The sequence below is a fragment of the Thermobia domestica genome, chromosome 11, assembly GCF_964235325.1.
Source record: "Thermobia domestica chromosome 11, izTheDome1.hap1.1, whole genome shotgun sequence".
Taxonomy (NCBI): Eukaryota; Metazoa; Arthropoda; class Insecta; order Zygentoma; family Lepismatidae; genus Thermobia; species Thermobia domestica.
The window spans coordinates 21719815-21734457 of NC_137464.1; the positions used below are offsets into that span (position 1 = coordinate 21719815).

General features: G+C 35.7%; 1 protein-coding gene across 5 annotated transcripts in view; it reads right to left on the minus strand.

Moving 5' to 3' along the window:
* LOC145663974 (uncharacterized) overlaps nt 1–3588 on the minus strand; it is a 32308-nt gene extending 28720 nt beyond the window's left edge. For 2 of the 5 annotated variants that reach the window (XM_081730227.1, XM_081730223.1), the window contains exon 1: nt 3335–3471. The gene's annotated coding sequence lies outside the window, so the exon portion shown is untranslated. The other 3 variants (XM_081730226.1, XM_081730224.1, XM_081730225.1) reach the window with 3 other exon arrangements.
* Between the last annotated feature and the right edge of the window lie 11055 nt (nt 3589–14643).

Genomic DNA, 14643 nt, shown 5'->3' on the forward strand with positions numbered 1-14643 from the left:
TGACGCTGTGCTCGTTAAATTCCCACCAAATGTTAGTCACTTTATGGCTGAACCAACTTCTACTACAGCATAACAAAGTTCCCAGGAAAAATCTTAACAAAACAAGTTTGGAGAGCAACTTGGAGTGTTGTGAGAAGAATGATTTAAGTCTCGAAATCTACGATCAGATTTTTATGTCTACTGGGATTCTTTCTGTTAACTTCCAGACATTCCTATCTACAGCATATGATCAAGTCAAATTTGCAAGACTTCAGCGTGAATTAGCAGTGTCTGGTTCCAGTTCATCGCAGAGGCATACACGTACTTCTACACTGAGATGACTCAAGTGAACAGATCTACAGATACAACAGTTTCTACAGCATCAATAATTAGTCCTACTCTGGCAACGGAGGAGTCCAACAGTATCCCGCTTTTTCCAGCATCAGCAAGTGTTCCAGACTCTGCAGCATTAACAGGTACCCAAGTTTCAGCAGCATCTGCAGCTAAATCACATTCTGTCACAACAACAAGAGAAGATTCTACATCGTCTAGATTTACTTTCTCAGATCATTTGATAGAAAACAGATCTGGTCCCAGTCATCAGCTTACAGAAGCAGAAAGGATGGAACTGAAATTTTCAGAAAACGAAGAAAGTAGGCCAAGTGGTGTCAGTAATTTCGAGTTCTTCATCAGAAAAGAATTATCACAAACTGTCAACGAAGTAGCTAAATACTCAACCAAGTTAGGGAAGCGGAAGAAAGTTACACAAGTAGCAAGAGAGATCTTAACCTCAAAAATGGTAGCTAAACGCCTCAAAGATGAAGAAAAAGCGAAGTAAACAAAACTTTTGAAGAGTCAAAAGTATCCAACAAGAAAGACAGAAACAAATGTCAGACGTAAATCATCGAATGGCTCTAAATTACGGCTACCTTCAATAAAACAAGTCCCAGATACAAAGAAAGAAAAAAAAAAGAAAAAGAAAACCGCTGATGAAATAGATAGCACATTAGAAGAACTGGATCCAAAGCTTCTGGATTCGGACAGTAACAGCATAGATGATATTGAGAGTGATGATGAAGACACAGAAGAAAATGGAGAGATAAAAGAAAAAAAGAAAAATACTATGCAGTTTACTAGGACATCTCATGGTATCTTGAACGAATAATTTCCATCAACAAAGAGGCGTGCACCATTAAATTTTTGAAAGAAGACTTGAGAAAATTCCACTGGCCTCCTCATGGTGACTTTCAGGAAGTAAAGTGTTTATCTTTTATGGTCCTGTAATTTTATTATGAAATGATCCATTCATTGTTAAAAGAACAGAACTTGTAATCATTAAGAGCATTTATTCTGTTAAAAAAAGAGAGATTGTTTGGTTTAAAAAGTTTTGGTCTAGGCCTATTTTCAGTCGCCTCTTTCTCTCTATTGAGGAAGGGGCGAGGCCATGGTTTAAACCAGCTGTTTAAAAAAAAAAAAAAAAAAAAGTTTAAATATAAAACGAAAAATGTTCGTAAAAGTATAAGTGTTCGTAAAATCTTGATGAACATACAATTGTGGGTTTCATGTCTCCCTCCCATATATTATTCGTATTATATTCAGACCTAAATTCCTCAAAGATATTATACTACAAAAGCAACTTTTTTAAAAAAATAAGTTTATGAATGTTTCTTTTGTGATTTTTTTTTAATAGTTTGTTATTTTGATATGCAATTGCAATTAAGGAAAAATTCTAAATATTGTTTCGTTTTAATAATGTTTACTATTGATAAAATACATCGAAATGCCGAACCTTTTTAGTGGAGATCATAAAACTCCACCAGCCATTTATTGAAATCAGAAGTATCTTTGGTATCCATTTATGTACAAATGGGTCAGAGCTAAAGTGGACTCAAGTAATTCCCACCTTTATTCACTTTTCTTACTGATATGCAAATTAAGTCATTGTATTTCTTTAACTTAAAGACTAATAAAAGTCGTAGTGAACAAACCTGGACTAAATTAGTTCTTCTGTATTCTGCACTATTTTGAAATTGTCCATATCTAATTCTGTATAATGATTTCACCTACGCAACTGTTTATCTTTTTGTTCTTCTGAAATGACTTTTAACAATTATGTTGTATTAACATGTATGTAAAGATTAGTACATCGTATTTTTACCAGGAGTCCTTCGTGAGTGAGTCGGCAAACGTATCGCTTTTGTGGCCAATTAGTCCCGGTTTCGGGTTCAAATGGAGGAACACTTCTCTAGGATATAAGCCGAGAAGCGGTTTGGATTCCGCTTTAAGCTTATGTGACCCTTTGCAGCATAACCCGGTTGTTGCATAACACTAAGGCGAAACAAACTTATTTCTGTCCACATGTGATATAAATATGTAGATGAAATTATTTAAACCAAAAAAACCGGGTTTAAACAAAAAAACGTCTTTTTCAATAAAAACTATGGTTTTTTCCAACCCTGATGAGTATGCCCATCTTCGCCAACGCGCCAGCTCCCTACGGAGGACACCCGTTGCTTCCACTCAGGGGCCCTACTGCGCTCCTGCGCTGACTCGGTTAGACAGCTATTCGTGTTTCTCTGGAGACCTAACACAAGTCGGTGTCATTATGTATACTGAAGCCCCCGTACAGTAAATCTGGGCAGACGAATGCTAATCCACACCCGAGAAATGATTGTTAAAGGTACAAAATGTCAATTTACTGAAAAACAAGTATATATACAGTGAGTTTATATATGGATTTATACAATAAATCAGTACCAAGATAATTTGATATTTGAATTTAATTTTACTTAGAAGCGCAATCTCTGTTAATCGGTGCATTTGGTTTATATGGTTGTTTATATAAATTCCCTGAAGTTTTCAACTATATTCAGTCGTCACATTTGTAATTTGTACGGTAACAATTAAAATAACAAGGATTACTGGGAAAGGACCTCATACACACCCGAAATTTGGTAATCTATTTGAAATTCTATGAAAATTCACCTCTTATTACAAAGCAGGACGTTGAAAAAATATGTATTAAAATGTATTCCAAAGAACTTACTCATAATGTGTAATAACATTTATGGCGATAATACAGTACTCCCTATGCAAGTTAAAAAATTGGTATTTTTTAAGTTTATTTTCATCATCCATTTCGGTGTGACGCCAAATCGCCAATCTAAACACGAAGACGTAATATACCGTTTACAATTATACAACAAATGATTCCCAATAGGGAAAAGTGTGCTCTTTAAAGCCGGTGTATAATGCAAAACTAACAACAGTATAACAAAGATTTGTTTTCACCTTAAAAGCACAGTCAAATTATCTTCACAGACAACCTCCCAAACTACAGACGCTGAACACTTACCTCCATTCCGTTTTCTTCATGCAACCACAGATGCAACGTAATGGCGTTGTACAAAAAAGAAAACATCGAAGATGAAAAATTGATAACAATGTTACTGATATTCTAACAAATAGAATGGAACTTACTCGTTAATCTAGTCTAATCGTTGTAACAATAAGAACTTAAGTTCTTCTATTACTTAGATTTCGTATCTTTTTTGTAATATTAAAAATAATTCTTTCAGATCGTTCAAATGTGAGAATGTTTTCATTCCTTCCTTACGGAATTCAGGCACTTCAATTTACAAATAGCTCTTTTTCGAAAACTATTTTAAAATGGTCTAAACGAATGTTTGCTACAATTAAATTACACGTTACTCATCACTTTATGCTATAAATATTATTTGTAATAACTTTCTAATAAAATTAGCATTATTATTTTTAAATATATGAAATTAGTATACCAAATAAGCTGCGATTAACAATTGTTCAACTCACGCATAGATAAAGCTGCTTAGGGAAAATTAGAATTAGGCTATATCAAGAGAATTTTATATTTTAGACTTTAAAAACAATAAGAAAGATATTTTGTATTTTCTTATCTCTGTTTATCCTAAATATTTCAGTTTAAAACTAGCACTGTTCATATAACGAGGATAAGCCTCAGTTGAAAATCGGACTAATTTCTATGTTCATGCGCTTAAACATTCTCATTACTAATAGATCGTATTAATTATATTTTCATTTTATATATAAACCTTATCCAGGCATATTACAGTTTTTGTTATTTTAGTTTAACCAAGCATGTAACGCATCGAGCGTAAAGGGAGATTGTGATGATGAAATGGTTCGAGAACGTTCATAGGGAATGGATTCTGGGGGCCCGATTCAAGGGCGCCGATTTCCCTGTAAAATTGGGGGGGGCATTCAGATGCAGAAGGTATATTTATGAAGATTTTAAGACAAATTACACTCAAATTATGCCAAATATTGTATATTCATAAATAAAATAGGAAGGCCCACATGAACTTTGGGGGGCGGGCCCCCTTGGCCCCCAGTGATCGGCGCCCTTGGCCCGATCTCTCCCGAAATCCCAAGCTTTCAGTAATTCAGCCTAATTTCAGAAGAAATTTTACAAATTTTAATAAAATTTATTCTAATATTGAATTTGGACATGTCCTAGCCCTGTAGCTTTAGACCTCTCGCGACTTAAATTCCAACATACGTGTCTGAGATGGATAATAATTATGGAATGAAGGAAGAGGAGGAAACGAGAGCATCAATACACATAGTTTATTCACCACAAAGCTCAATTGGCCTAGGCTGGAATCAAACCACAGACCAGAGATGGCGTACGTCAATGAAAACGTGACCCATGACCCACTACCAATCAAAACCCATTATCATCAACTCTGATCCACGATCCACACCCTCCTCTCCACTGACTGAAGAGTTTACACTTGCAATAAAACAAAGCTGTGAAATTATCACTAATGGGAGTTTGAATTTCTACTCTCAAACGCTTTTACAACACCAGTGGATCTCACCTTCACGATATAAAATGGTAAAGTGTTTGTCATGGGAAATATTACGATAAATTTCAATTTAATTATTACTAGCAGCGTTCACCCCGCTTCGCTGCGGTCACCCCGGAACGCAATAAACTTTGTTACTTAGATAATTTTTACTTTTTCGCTTTCAAGTGATATGATAAAAACCATAGAAGATTGCAGTAAATGTTAACATTATATCGCCTGTCATTTATGTTAACCCGCCCCGCTTCGCTGCGGTCACCCCCGAACGCAATAAACTTTGTTACTTAGATAATTTTTACTTTTTCGCTTTCAAGTGATATGATAAAAACCATTATAACGCCTGTCATTTATGTTAACCCGCCGAGTGACACGGTCATGCGGGTTGCATATACATACGTTTATTTTTATACCTATGATGAACTAACAAAGGATTTGTACGTAATGGACACCTGAATGGTCAATTATCTCAAGACACTGGTAATTGAAAATTAAAGTGATATGATAAAAACCATCTAGGGTCCAAATCCTAATAACCCCCCAAAAATAAAAGAAATTGGTTCAGCCGTATTAGCGTGATGAGCGGACAAAGGATTTGTACGTTCTCTTTTATATATATAGATATACAATTATTTTCTTGTTGAATTATATATACTTTTGAGTGGTAAATAGTATGAAATTTGAAAGTCTCAAATCAAGGTAAAGTAGGCAAACGTAAAGGAAAAAAATGTGTAAAATTCGACTGTGCAACGAAAGTCAAGTAGTAGGTCCTGTTGCTATTAATACAATTACAAATATAAATATCCAAAAGTGCTTGAAGTTTTTTCATTTACATATATTCATCTCAGGTGAGGAAATAGAAACAAATGAAAAATAAAGAGAAAAGGAAGATTTGAAAGTAAAACGTTCACAAATTCACCAGTATTCAGAATATGCTACCTACAATGCACTGAGTAGAGTGGGTCGTGGGTCAGAGTGGGTGGTGTGTCGCAGTGGGTCACGTTCTGTAGACCAACGACCCACTCACAAATCCTGACCCAATAGATCCACTCCTTTCTGCAGGCAGTTCTCGCACCAGAGGTGAACGTTCTACCATTGAACCATAGCGCAGACATTTAGGCCCTTATGCAGAGTCGTTCTGAAGCGTGATTAGTCGCATAGTAAAGGGTTCGACTAACATATGATTCCTGCAGTAGTCACACCTTTAGTTTGGCGCTAATCATTGGTAAAACGAATCTGCATAAAGCCCATAGTGTAAGTGAATGAAGCATTCAAATGCGTCAATAAGCTCCTACAAACTGAATATAAACTCCTTAATGGGCAACAAAATTATTATAATTAGGCCTATTATTATTATGTTGACAGTAGCGCAGATGCCTGAAAACTTAAATTATTTCTTTCTAGTTAAAGGAAAATTGCTAACATGATGTTACCGTTTCCCCAAAACTTTAAGATACTTATTTCCAAGTATTAAATCTAAGTTGTATTTTTAAAGGTGGTACGTTGATGAAATTCGCATTAGTAGGATTTCGGATCCAGTGTGGGCAGCTGAGTAGCAGTCCGCGTTTGCATATAATGAAGGCGTGGCCTTATTTTCTAAGTATTGCTTTTGAAAATACGGTAAAATCATTGTGAAAGAAAATGAAGCACTAGTGAAGAGTTGAGAGCAAACATAAATAACTTAAACTGGCTAAATAAATGGTCCAGAAAAATATATTGGAAACATGGGATATCTTTCCTTATATCTTCGCAAAATTTGCTAACCTCAATACACGCAAATTATGTCTTGAGAACTTGCTCGTGAGTTTGAGAAACATTTGAGGAAAGTAGATCATTCTAAAACGCAAAATTTGTGTAACTGACATCATATATCAAATTTGGTATGTGATATCGATTCTGGCCAATTAAAACGCAAAATTGGCCTTCTTTGATGCAAGTCCATTCAGAATCAGACAACTGGTCGAACAAGGGGCAAGAGTGGAATTTTCTCGACATTCACAATTGACCCTTTCCGAAGACCTGCTTTAGACAGATAGTAGTTGTTTCTTGAGATATGGCCATCTACTTTTCTTTGTCTTATAGGGACAGGGAAATTATTTCGAATAATGATAATAGTAGAGGAAAGCAGGGGAAAGTGGATATATGATGCAAAGCGAATAACGCAATTTACAGTCAACTGAAAACAGAGGGCAGGAAATGTTTGCCCCAGTTTATCACGTCACTAGTGAAAGAAGAAAAGGACGTTACTGTTTTGTGTGTACGTGTTGTTCTTTCGACGAGAGAGGAGAAAAAAAGAAAATACGCATTTTGCTTTAAAAAAAAAATCAAGAGGTAGGGATTTTGAAATCTTTTCTTACTATTCCGTAGAATGTTTGCGAACACACTATGCATGGATAGGGTGGGATCTTACCTTTGTCATCATGTTTGAGAATTATCGTAAATATGTCGTCCATATGCTGTAGACAGTCTTTTGTCTTACGTGGTAGTGTGGAGCAAAGAGAATAATTTTAGAAGGGGCAAAGCGAATAGCGATTCACTTTGCCCCAAACATAATGCAGTACTGTTTTAGAACGTCTGTTTGGCAGTAAATGTGGCATTGACGGTACGTATACGTTGCAACACAGCTAATTTGAATATTAAAAGTCATATTGAATTTGTTCCGTTAACACTTGCCGAACAAAAACATAGCAGTAGTAATAGTAGTAGTGGTGGTAGTCGTAGTAGAGTAACATCAGTAGTTGTTGTAGTAGTAAGTTGGGTTAGGATAGGAGTTCAGTTAGATAATCGCAGCGGCTATTAACGTAACTTATCCTATATTAAACTATGTAATTCTATACCATTGTTAAGAAACTATTAATTTGATTTTACATCTTTTAAAATGATTTTAATTAACTTCAGTTCTTTGTTTGTTTCTTTGTTTCTCTACTTTTTGCCTCGAATCAATTTACTACTAATGACTACAGATGCGTACGGTGAAATTTTGTTCGGAGAGGGGGGAAGTTCGAGGTCTCTACGTGCAGAGGAACTAACGAGTACCCCTATCAAGGAATGTTTAAAACAGAAGAGTGCGAAGAAGTATAGCAAGTCTACTATGTCTATCGAACCAAGTACTAGTGCAACTTTCGTAAAGGAAGTACCAGAGAAAAGAAGGAAATCTACCATTCAAGTTCTCCTGCAAGAAGAAATGTTTTGCTGCGGCTATAGCTCTACCAAGTACATCTGGAATTACAAAGAAAAAACATTCAAAATCACCAGAAGGAGACGGTAGTTACCAATGCAAGTTCTGTCATGAATATTATTCAGATCCACTTAATGAAGACTGGATTCAGTGTTTTATTTGTCTGTCATGGTTTCACGAAAACTGTACCGATTATTATAAGGGGCAAGACATTTACATTTGTGATCTGTGCAAACCAAGCGTGTGATGTGATATTATTTTCAGCCCTAAGACTTATTATTGTTTTTTTTTTTCAATATGTTTGCTACTACGTAGATTGTACTCACTAGGGTTACTATAGATTGAAAGAAACTAGATACTAGATGCCTACTTGATAAAAAAAAAAAGACTTCTATGGACTTAAACGTTTTAAACATATTTAGGGATCATGTGTATGCAAGCTTTGTCTAGACTTAATTCTATATATAAATGTGTTGGGCTAATACTCACAAAATATTAGGGCTCTAAATATTTTAATCTTCTGGTAGGAAAGCAGTTCTTTAGGTGTCATTCTTTTATTATCTTAGACTGTGTACACATATATTGTTCTTCTATGCAATTTCTATTTTGCATATATGTATTAAACCCTGACTTTTAATGTGTGAGTTTTTGCTTATTCACTTTGCCCCACTATCACGATCCGCTTTGCCCGACCGGTGTGGCAAAGTGAATAAATTCCAGTAGTTCAGTAATTAAGTAATATCATTTATGTATATGCAATTCTCGTTACTATTGTATTGTTATTTGAAAGTGTAATAATCATAAAATATTTCCTCAAAACTTTGGTTTCCTAGTCTTAATTTTAGTTGCCATTTGAGGTCCTTGAAGTTAAGTGGTCCGCTTTGTCCTCCTTTCCTCTATTTTCCTTATGTACGTGTGTTAGTTGTCATCTGTTTTTGTCGCTCTGCATACACTCTTGACAAGTTTTCCTTGACTAGTGGCGACATACAACGCATAAGTTTTGTATATATATATATATATATATATATATATATATATATATATATATATATATATATATATATATATATATATATATATATATATATATATGCTACTACTGTTTGCAGTGGCGAATTCTAGGGGTTTTGGGTTTTAACCCTCTTGAGCACAATACAAAGATACTTTATTCCTTCATTCCGCCTCCCATAGTGTCCTACAGCGTAGACATTGTTGCCTTTGTTCATTAACATTTGTTGCTGCATGTTGAATGTAACAAGGATATTATAAAATAGAGGATCTGCCCATACAAGAAAATCTTGAAGTCATGAGTCACAGCTTCGCCACGCCTACTCTGCCCACTCCGCGCCACTAAGATCGCAATGTTTCGAGCCAACAATCATGGCGAAAACGAGAGTAGCCAATCAGATGTGCCGGCTCAGACGATGCTCGGTTGTTTTTTGGCTTCATTGCGTTCATATGATGAAGATATGTATGGGCAGATCCTCTATTTTATAACATCCCCTCCTACAGTTTTTCGATGTAAATTGTTCGCTTTTCTACACGTTTCATTCACTTTCTTTGTGTCCCCCCTCTGTCGCCGCAACTGTTTCGCCATCACTCATGTATAATTGGATTCTTCGGATGGGGTTTCCTTTGATATCTTTTGACCCGACAATCGTATGTCTCTCCGTTCTTGCGATATTGCAAATTGCCGCCTCGGAAGGTGACATTTCAGATGCCTCTAGCGTCCAAATGAATCCGCATTCACCCAATGTTCATATAACATTTCTTGCTTGTTTTTACCTGTAGATTCATCTCCCAAATGTTGATGCATGACCACCCTGTATATATATATATATATATATATATATATATATATATATATATATATATATATATATATATATACAGCCGTATGCAGAATCGTTCTGATGCGTGATTAGTGCCATAGTAAAGAGTTCGACTAACATATTTACTGCAGTAGTCAAGCCTTTAGTATGACGCTAATTATACGTGAAAACGACTCTGCATAAGGCGGAATGTGTTTATTTTTCCATTTTAAGGATCATTTCATAAATATGCACACCAATTTTTTGTGACCTACATGTTTATTGTTTGGGGTGGATCTCTTTAGACATTCAACATAATCTCCCAGCTTGGCGATGTCGAAATCGCAGCGTTCGGATAGCTTCTGTATTCCATCAAGGACGCAATCTTTGTGAAACTGTCGAATGCTTCGGGTAACGGCTGCAGAAAGCTCTGACAGACATGGAAACTGACGTCCACATACACGTTGTTTCAACTTGGGAACAGGTTGTTGGCTGGTGGACTCAGGTCCAGACTGAGGAAGCATGAGGAAACATTTCCTAACCATATTTTCGTAGCTTTTGACACACCATATTAGCCGTCTGCAGGCGAGTAATGTCATGCAGAATCAGGGACCAACCCTGAGCAACTGCGGTCGGATTTTGTGCATTTTCTCCGCGAAGTTTCAGCAGGAATTTACAATAATACGCTGCTGTGACACTTCTCCGACATGGACACTTCTTCCGTTATGATAATGCCTAGGTGATCCTAAGCTAAAATTACTTGTTTTATCTTTGTTTGAGATCGTCGACACTTTCTGGTCTTGGAGAAGATGGAGCTCTCACCTTGCTAGATTGTGATTTCAACATCGGCTCAAAGTCTCTGATTCACTTTTCATCAATAGCAACAATGCGAATCAGAAAGTTCTCACCTTCAGCGTTCAATCTTTGTTTCAGCACCATTGCATTGTCCATACGTGTCTGTTCCTATTCAGCAGTCAATAAGTGGGAGAACCCATCGGGCAGAAAATTATCCTCTTCATTGGATTCAGATACAGATGGAATCCCTGTGATATCTTAAAGTTCTTCATATTCCACTCGGCGATCTTGTTCAAGTGCATCTGCCACAAGCACTATATATATACTACTGCTTGCAGTGGCGTATTCAAGGCGTTTTGAGTTTGACCCTCTTGAGCACAATATGAGTCATTTCGTAAATAATGTACACTATGACAACAATGCGGACGATATAGGGGAAAGTTGTACAAAATGGGGACCCTTATATATTTTAGTACATAAAACCAAAACTATCAATGATAAAATTGCTAGATGTAAATCAAAACATTCAGTGGAGTGTTTGGCTACCATGAAACAGGCCTTTTTGTATCATAAGAACGTTTATTTTAACACAAAATAAGGGAAACTGAAAAAGGGTGAAAGTCCCCGTTTTATACTACTAGTCGGGTAAAATGGGGTTGCCTTTAAAAACTTACCAAATACTTTCAAAATTTACAAATATCTTGCTTAAAACTTTTTACATCTTGTTTACAACTTGTTTATATCTTATACATATGTCTAGTTTACAAATATCTTATTTATAATTAATCAAAAAACAAATAAAAATTAGATTTTCGTACTAAATAACCAATTAGAAGTAAAATACTTTTGTCTAGTAAGCAACAATTTAAACTTTACGTGCTACAAAAGTCACAAACAGATATATCATCCTTTTCGTCCACGTTAGAACAGGCATCGTGTGCCCACCCATTGCAGTCAGAACACCTAATCCATTCTTCTTTTGCTTTTGAATGACTATAGAGTCTGTTGCAAAAAACACCTGGGGAAAACAAACATGGCAGGCACAAAATTACCAGTCGCGAAGAAAGGTTAGGGTGCCTCAGAGAGAACCGTAAGCCAGTGTTTTCCAGCAATCTTCTTGTCCCTGTTAAACGAGTGGGAAATACGGTTTGCTTCAGTTAACTCAAACGCAAGAGAACGTAAATCGGTTAGTGTCAGGCCAAAAAGACTTTCTTCTAGTGTTAGTATGTGCTGGACTGTAATACGCAGCCTCAAGCGGACTGTAATACGCGAACTACAAGTAAATTGTAATGATGTTACATGTCGTATAAAATGGGGACGTCCCCCAATTTGTACTACCTTCTATGTCCCCGTTTTGGCAGAATGTGACATACATGGAAAAACATGGCTTCCCTATGCTCAGAGGTTATATAACCCAATAAGTAAAACGTGTAAGCAATAGCTTAAATCTAATGAATCAGGGTGCGAAATCCCGGGGGGGACGGGAGGGATTTCCCCCCACCAAAAATTTTACACTTGCTTTTCCCCCTCACCAAAATCTGTAAGGGGGGACACCTTAATAGGAAAATATAACTAGGTCTATAAAGAAAATTTTCAGACAAACAATAATTTTAAATGCATGCTGTTTTAAAAAACGTAGTTTATTTGTAAAAGGATCAGGTGTTTAACTTTTTCGGTTGTTGACGAGATGAAGACCTTTATTCTCTAGCGTATCAGTTGCATGCAAAATTGGTAAAATTTCTCAAACAAACAGATTGGTTTTCAATTTCAGTGGACGAACCTACAAACAGGTTTGCGGATAAGCACTTGCTGTTATATGAACATATGTGGACGAAGAAAATAAACCTTGTTGTCGTTTTTATAAATTAGTGCCTGTAGAAAATGCCGATGAAAAATCCCTTAAAGAGAAAATTATTCAAGCATTTTCCGAAGATGGCATAGATATTTTTAATCTTAAAGAAAAACTGGTTGGATTTAGTTCGGACGGGGATGCAGTGTTTACTGGGAGAAACGAAGGTGTTGCTGTTCAAATTAGAAGAAATGTCAACCCGTGCCTAATTAGCGTACACTGCATGGCACATCGAATTGATCTTGTTTCTGAAAGAGTTTTTGGTGTTGTGAATGCTGTTCACAACTTTGCATGTTTGTTAGGCGAACTTTACCAGGTGTTCAGTAAGTCATCTACAGCTGCAACACTTAAAAGTATCGCGACAGTCACAGATGCCGCAGGACAAAAATTTGAACGATTACAGTGGTTCAGATTTAACCTTAAACTGTAAGTCCACATTTCATAGCCTCGCTGCTGAAAAGGGTCATTAAACTTAAATCAGCAAATCAATCGTATTATAGTGTTTGTACTTTTATTTTCTAAAGTTTAACGTCCTATGAATATTCACCACGGGTAAGGAAGACGGTCATGATGAGATGAATTATAATGGTTGATTAGGATAATGGAAGGAAGCGAGAGGACCCCGAGAAAACCCCCACGCAATTGTTTGTATACCGCAAGCAGAATTTGGCGCGAGCTAGGATCCAGGCGATGATTCCACGCACCTGAGGAGAGCGCTCTACCACTGAGGCAACACGGCTTTTTGTTGTCTATCAAGTATTTGTATTGAAATCATTATTTATAATAATATATTCTTGCTAATAATACAATATAGATACATAGTATTATTTAGACTTACAAAGGTGACCGTATATCTGAACGACCAAACTGAAACACTACGTACGTAGAGAAGAAACGAGAATTTCATAAATAATAATAAAAACTATACTCTCACTCTACAGCTCATGAGGATCTATGGCTTGCCAGGTGGAGCGCTTCAAGTTAGTAGTTCTAATGCTTGGTTAGGACATCGGTTCTCAGGGACTATTATTTCTGACTTATATATCTCTACTGCTATTTTCGCGAATGTAATCTTCAATATAATGGTAAACACAAGGGTACTGTGCTCCGACTAGAGTCTAACCCTGGATCATACGCACCGAAGTGTATATTAAATGCAGTAGATAAGTTACCAACTTTGGTTAAATGAATAAATAACATTAAAGTATTTTTAAATAACAATTACGACTAGTTTGAACATTTATTATTATTATTATTATTATTATTATTATTATTATTATTATTATTATTATTATTATTATTATTAATAATAATAATAATAATAATAATAATAATAATAATAATAATAATAATAATCCATTAATATTTCAATTTTTTGGAGGCTCCACGAAGCATTAGTGTGGATCGCTGAACTTCTTCCCCCCCACCATTTTCAAATGATTTCGCACCCTGTAATGAATACATTAGTGTATTTACCAAATTTATTTTTACATATAATCAGGGAGTCAGTCAAATAGTACAAAGGCGACACATCGAAAAATATTTCGCCAAAAACTTCAAAGCAATACACATCTACACTAACTGTATAGTGATGTTTTTATTCCTGCCCAAAATGGTGTAATCGTTGTCTTGAATAATAATGCATAGCCTTGCCGCTGTAAGCAGCGCCAATCATGTAGAAACATCATGTCCCCGTTTGAACCGCCGTCCCCGTTTTATACAACTCTCCCCTATATATATATCTATATCTATATCTATATATCTATATCTATATCTATATATCTATATATATATATATATATATATATATATATATATATATATATATATATATATATATATATATATATATATATAAACTTATGCGTTGTAGATCGCCACTAGTCAAGGAAAACGTGTCAAGTGTATGCAGAGCGACAAAAACAGATGACAACTAGCACACGTACATAAGGAAAATACTATTATCATTACCCGAAATAATTTCCCTGTCCCTATAAGACAAGGAAAAGTAGATGGACATATCTCAAGAAACCACTCATCCAGTAAAAATAGTTCGGCGAGCTGAAAAAATTCTAAAAAAGCTGATATTTTCAGAATTTTATCTTTGTGTTAATTACAATGAAACCTCAAAAGTTCCAAAATATCCCATGTGAGCTTCATCCTCAA